The 6,833-nt window shown below is 44.3% G+C and overlaps 1 long non-coding RNA gene across 1 annotated transcript; it reads left to right on the plus strand.

The window, feature by feature from the left end:
* The first annotated feature begins 1,027 nt into the window (after window positions 1-1,027).
* Window positions 1,028-6,526, plus strand: LOC110293832. Its single transcript, XR_002377864.1, has 4 exons — window positions 1,028-1,066; window positions 1,889-1,951; window positions 5,556-5,710; window positions 6,448-6,526. It is a non-coding gene; the product is annotated as an uncharacterized LOC110293832 (long non-coding RNA).
* The last annotated feature ends 307 nt before the right edge of the window (window positions 6,527-6,833 follow it).

Raw genomic sequence — 6,833 nt, forward strand, 5'->3', positions numbered from 1 at the left:
TGGGGGGAGGGTGAATCTGTGCTTGGAGTCTGCCTTCTTTCCTTTAGACATGGAGGAAGGGATAGCAATGCTTTTTCACAAAAGCATTTCTGCATTTGAATATATAAATGATAGACTCCTCTGTCCTCTTTATGTATTTCTATGACAGGCAGATTCAAAAACATCTTTCCTTAAAACTGAGATATTGATATAAATATCAGAAGGGAAATTCTAATCACAGTATACATCGAACAGGCAAGCTGATCCTGTATACCTGGAAAAGATTTTTCAAACAGACTTTGTCAGCTCAGCGTTGGCATTCCTTGTCAAACAAAAGCACGCCTAAAGACACATTTCAAAAGCAGACGATGCCGCACTTGCTATCCTGCAGAAAATCGAAAAGAAACTCAGAGGCCGAGAACAAACAGAATGGAGAACCAACGCCGTGCAGAGTGCCGTTCTGAGAAACACTTTCAGAGAACCAAATATGTTTTCAAAAGACCACATCAATAATTAAACATTAGCAAGTCAGATTCCATTTCTCATTTGCTGCGATTGTCTGAGATGTGTAATGAAGAAACGAAATGATAGATTTGGCCTCAGCAGAAAGGAGCTACCTCACACTCTTAATCTGGAGGGCAGGAAGAATCCGGACAGTGGAGGGAAGAAACCTTGCTTTTCAAAGAATGCATGTACAAATTGACTTATCTTCAGTTATATCTTAATGTTAGCATTTCAATCAATGACAGCTGAATTCTAAGTTCTTCTTCTTCTTCTTCTTCTTCTTCTTCTTCTTCTTCTTCTTCTTCTTCTTCTTCTTCTTCTTCTTCTTCTTCTTTTGTTAAAGGGAAGACCCCATTTCTCAGATCTATGTCAGATCATGATGTAACTTGTTGACTGGTAACGTGTGGTTCAACCAGACCTGACTGATATCCAAAGAAAATCATATTTTGTCTTCTTTTTTTCCTGGACAGAAAATAATTGTGACTTAGAGCAGAATTGAGTCTAGACATCTCCAACAGATTTATTTTGATGAATTTTGTTTCTTAGGAGCATTTTCTGAACTTCACAGAAACAGGATGGTAAGGTAAGGGCATGGGATGGTAAGGATGCGGGATGGTCAGGGTGAGGAGCGTGCTTGCAAACCAATGAGCAAAAGCTGCTTGTCTGTGTTGGGGAAGTGTAGGCACAACTGCATTCTTGTGGAAGGGAGGCAGAGAGCTTTAGTGTGGTTAGCTGTGGGGCACTGACAACGATTACCCTCTTCCAGGTTCAAAAGGTTTAAATCCACAAACTGGAGTAGAGTAAAAATGGGCAGGCTTGCTTTCAACAGCCCCTCACGTGCTTGCTCTGAGACTTGCCTCCCCCAGTTAATAGAAAAGACCCTTTGACACAGCGAAAAGGAGGAGAAAGAACTTTGTCTCTGATTTGTTAAGGTTCTTATTCCTTCTTAAAGGAACAAAGGAACAAATAACTGAAAACATTGTTTCTTTCCCATGATTTTTTGGATGACATGAGACTTTTTTTTTTTTTGACTACCAATCACAGTGACTTACAGTTCACTCATTTCAGGCTTCAGTAGACCCTCCATTTCTCAGGTGGATGATACCAGACAAGCATTTTGACTTCTGGGCACCACAGTTGTAGGATAGTAAGGACACTTATCTAATAAAGTAATTGAGAGCATTGTGTGCATAGCACACAGGTGCAAGTGTTTGCGCCCCTGATCGACAGACACATGGAACACACACAAGTGTGTGCTGTCATGCGCCACACCCATGAAGATACAAACCATCTTTTAACCTGTCTTTTTTAGCTTTTCCATGGTATCTCTTAAACTCCAAAACCCTCTCCACATTTACAAAGTCTAATTTACGAATTCCTTATTTTATGTATTCATATTTAACAGACTCTTTGTCCAACCTCACGGGCATGAAGATTTTTCTGCTCTCTGAAGAGGTTTGCAATACAGGTGAGCTCTTGTGGTTAGCCTGTACTTACGTTGGCATTAATCTATTCTGTAATTGGGTAACTGTGCAGATAAAAGGGTGTGGGCACCTCCTAAAGAAGCTGATAATCTGGAGCACACACAAAAACGACCACAGCACAAGCTCTGATGTAGACCGGGAGCCCTTTCTAGAGCCTCAGAACTTGGGTATCTGAGCTTGTGCAAGAGGACTCATTTCCAGATAGAAGTCAGGAAGAGAGCTGCAGAGGAGAGGAAGATGAAGTTGCTATTGGGGGTCAAGAGCTTGAGGGTATCCCCTGGATAATCAGTTGAAGATCTCCCAACCATTTACTTTATGGATATAGCTCTCTAGTTTAGGAAAGTGGCTGGGGCTGAAGCAACTGAGGTATCTTCACGTAATCCTTGTTACCACGAGCTCGAGTAGGCTGCAACACCGTAAGATCCCTTCCTCTTGGCTGGTGGAACATGGCTGAATTCCTCATTAAGTGTACAGAGACACTCGCTGGAAGCCAATTAGCCTTCAGCTTGATAACTCATCATGTATTAATGCATGAGAGTTTAATTGCTTCTCATCTCAAATGGTTCTTCTCTGTGGTAATTTTATTTTTTCGGAAGTAGGTAGGTGACAGGTTTGTTGTAACAAACCTTGGATCTCTTAGCAGCTACCCCGCAATAAAAGCCTCATTCCCTCATAGGTAACAGTCCCACCCAGCGGCTCCTGACTGGTGGAAAGAACCTTCCACGTGGCCATTCAAGCACTTGATCCCTTCCACTGTTGGTCTAGTGTCTTCTAATGCCCCAGGATAAACTTCATGAGGCATCGCTCCAGTAGGAGGAGGAAGGTGGGGGGTGGGAAGATACAGCCATTTACCCCGTGGCCCAGGAATGGGTGTGGTTTGTAGTCCCCCTATTTAGCATCACAGAAGCAATTGTTTGGGGCCAGCTACAAAATCAGAAGGGTCCTCGGAATTTTGTACAGTGGTTAGCCTTCTCTGTCACAGCAGGTAGGCTGATTAGAGTGTTCCAACACGGGATCTGGAATGCTTTAAAAACGGCTAACATAAACATGTATAATCATTGACTGGTTTGCTATTTCGAACCATTATGTAGAATATACTCAGCACCATGAACATTATAGGAATAGAGTTCAAGTCTGAATTGATTAATTAAAATATTTATTAGGAGCTTATGATGACAATAGTTTGTGAAATGCGGTGCTTTGTTTTTGTTTTTGCTTTTATTTTATTTTATTTTATTTTATTTTATTTTATTTTATTTTTTGAGACAGGATCTTATGCAGCCCAGGCTGGTCTCAAATTGCTATGTAGCCAATGACTTTGACTTTCTTACCTTCTTTATCTTTTGGGCACTGGGATTATAGGTGTGCACCACCGTGGCCAGTTTCATGTGGTGCTGGGGGTGTCGAGCCTGGTGCTTCATGCAAGCGCTCTACCAACTAAGTCCTAGCCTCATTCACATGACGACCTCCCCCCACCCTGAGGATTTGAAGCCATTAGCTTAGAGAGAGCACCACTTTTAGTAGTAAGAAGGACTGCATACACTACTTGGAGACTAAATCCTGAAGAATGAGAGTTTGTAGGCTAGGTGGTCCTGAAGCAGGATTAGACTTCCAGAATGGGGTTTCAATGGATGGTGTGGGAGAAAGGAATGACTCTAAAGAGAAGTGATGACTCAGAGGAGGTGTGGATGTCTGAGAACAGCATGGGACATGTGTGGGGCCATCTCACGGATATCTGAGGACAGCATGGGACATGTGTGAGACCATTTCATGGATGTCTGAGGACAGAATGGGACATGTGTGGGACCATCTCATGGATGTCTGAGGACAGAATGGGACATGTGTGAGACCATCTCATGGATGTCTGAGGACAACATGGGACATGTGTGAGACCATCTCACAGATGTCTGAGGACAGAATGGGACATGTGTGGGGCCATCTCATGGATGTCTGAGGGCAGCACAGGACATGTGTGGGGCCATCTCACGGATATCTGAGGACAACAAGGGACATGTGTGGACCATCTCAGGGAAACTGATTTTACTGGTCCCTGTAGCATGAAAGCCCCACAGACTTGGTCTGGGTTTGGATTATGGGGAGGGGTCTTTTGTGGGATGGGGATGGGTGGACACTAGACCAAGACAATAATAATGTCTTTAAACCCAAGCTCTCAATTGCTATTCACCAGGCAGGTGCCTTAAACCGCAGGCTTTCCGTATATGTTTTATCGTCTCTCACACTGCCACTCGGTGTAACTTGCTCACTCTCTGTAGTGGGCTCCAGGGTGAGCAGTCGCAGGGATTTATTTACTCAGTGATGGCTAATGATCCTCCTGAGCCGAACAGGATAAGATAGCTCGTGGAAAATAAGGCCATCCTGGCTGAATGGGGTCATCTTGTAAAGGGTTTTGACAGTCAGATAGCTGAGCTCGGGCTTGATGTGGCGGGACCAGGGAGCCATTGAAAGTTTCCAAATAGGTTGGTAACTTTTTGAGTGTGTTAGTTAATGAAGATTCATCTTTCTTCCATATACAGGATGCCTAAAGGTGAGGGAGGCTGGCGGGATGGAGTTCTGCCTGGGGCCAGAGAGATGGCTCCGTCTATAAAGTGCCTCTGATGAAAGTGTGAGGACCTGAATTTGGATCCCCAGAACTCATATAAAGCCAGGTGCAGCCCAGGTGCAGCCCAGGTGCAGCCCAGGTGCAGCCCAGGTGCAGTCCAGGTGCAGTCCAGGTGGCAGCCCAGGTGCAGCCCAGGTGCAGCCCAGGTGGCAACCCATGCATCTATGGTCCTTCTATTGTGGGGTGGGAGGTGTAGACAGGTGAATCTCTGGAGCTCACAGGCTGTCCAGATCAGTCTAATGATGAGTTCCAGATTCAGTGAATGACTCAAACAATGGGGAAGAGGGTGATCAAGGAAGACACTGGGCACCGCTCTCTGGCCTCCATGTGTGCTTACATGTGCATCTGCACACAAATACATAACACACATGCATGCATGCACACATGTGTGCACACATACACACACAAACACACTCCAGAAGTGTGTAGGACTGAAGGCAGGTAGAGATTAAATGGTAAGATTTACTGGCATGAAAATGGTTAATACCTGAATAAGGAGGTAAAGTTCTACTACAAGCCTAGGGCTGGCTGTTTGAATGGCACTGCCAAGAGCAGACATTAGTGGATGGTAGAACCTGGCGGAGAGGTGAGAGGTGACGTCAGTGACTGCAGTAGACCACAGACTGTCAATGTGATCCGTGAAGAGCACTCACTTTCTCCTCAGTCAAGGGAGCACATTTACAGCTCAGCCAACCACGTGACTCTCCTGGTGTGCAGGCTCTGCTTGGTCTCCTCAGGTACACACTGCCGTACACACTGCCATCTGAGGATAAAGGACCACAAGCCAAGGCTGAAGGCTTTGGAATAGTCTCTAATTTTTATTGACAGCCTTGCAACGTTCTAGATGCACTTATCACCTCCAAAGAAGTGCTAAATGATTTAACATTTTGGGGACAAATTTGTTCTATTAGTCTCTAGTGCCAAATTCACCAAAAATATCTCATTAGCTGTGCATTGTGATTTCCTAGGGTGCCCTGCTCTTGGCTGGATTCCAGAGAGCACATTTGTATAAAAATGTTCCCATTATGGAGTGTGACATCTATTAATGGAGCACCATATGCACCAGAGCCTCCCCCTCGCCACCGCCACCACCACTGCCGCCGCAGCCGCCTCACAACCTGAAGTGTGTATTTTCCTTCCATTTTTGCCAAGTGACCCGCTTTGTGGGGGTTAAACTTTACCTAACAGGAGAAGGTCCGGGATGCTGCAGCAATTCATCTCCCATCTGGATTTAGGCATCGATGTTAGTTTTCCTGTCCCGATGTGCCCACCTCCATCCCTGACTCTCTACTCTATCCCAGCCTGTGGGAGAGAAAGGGAGAGGGCAAGACTGAGAGGCACCAAGCCCAGATCTATAGCTGTGCTGTACTGACTGACATTTCTGTTGTTTCACACACACACCACACACACACACACACACACACACACACCTGTGCACACACACACATGCACACATGCTCAGATAGACGCACATGCTCACGCACACACATACAGATAGACACATGCACACACATGTATGCATGCTCACATGCTCACACAGGTGCGTACACACACAGACACACACACACACACACACACACACACACACACACACACATATTCACATACACTGCAAATAACCGGCTAGCACAACAGGTTTTGGGCTTTTGCTGTATTAAAACTTGTCAGTTCCTTATCCCCCATTTTATCATGTGCAAAAATTCAAGCGTGGTGTTTCCACACACACCTTCTTGGTACTTAAAGTATCTTTGGTTCTTTTCTCATTTTTATTCTTTAAAAATAATATCTTCTATTTTGTAAGTGACAGAGTAGCTTTAAACTATCACTAAAAAAATGAAACTAACTTTTTTTTTTTAAAAGGAAGACGTCTGCTTGTCACCAGGAAAGATCTGCAGAGCTGCTTGATAATAGAAAAGTCAAGGAATCCTATACAAGTCAAGGAAACCCATCTTGCAAATAGAAACATTCACCTGAAAAACAAGTTTTCAAAAATGTTGGGCCATGTTTCTATCCCTGGCATTATTGATGCTAAAATGGGATAGGATCTGGGATCTAGGTTTTCATTTGTTTTGTCTTTTAATTTTGCTTTACACAGGGTGGAAGAGTTAAGAATGCACCACAGGTTGGTATGTGGGAGGAAGGGACAGAGCTGAGCTCGTTTGAAGGAAATATGACTTTTAAAGTAAGAGTAATTCTACAACAGTGAAGGCCTGTACTATGGGTAATGTTTCAAAAGGGAAGGAGAT

This window comes from Mus caroli, chromosome 5, assembly GCF_900094665.2.
Source record: "Mus caroli chromosome 5, CAROLI_EIJ_v1.1, whole genome shotgun sequence".
NCBI classification, from domain to species: domain Eukaryota; kingdom Metazoa; phylum Chordata; class Mammalia; order Rodentia; family Muridae; genus Mus; species Mus caroli.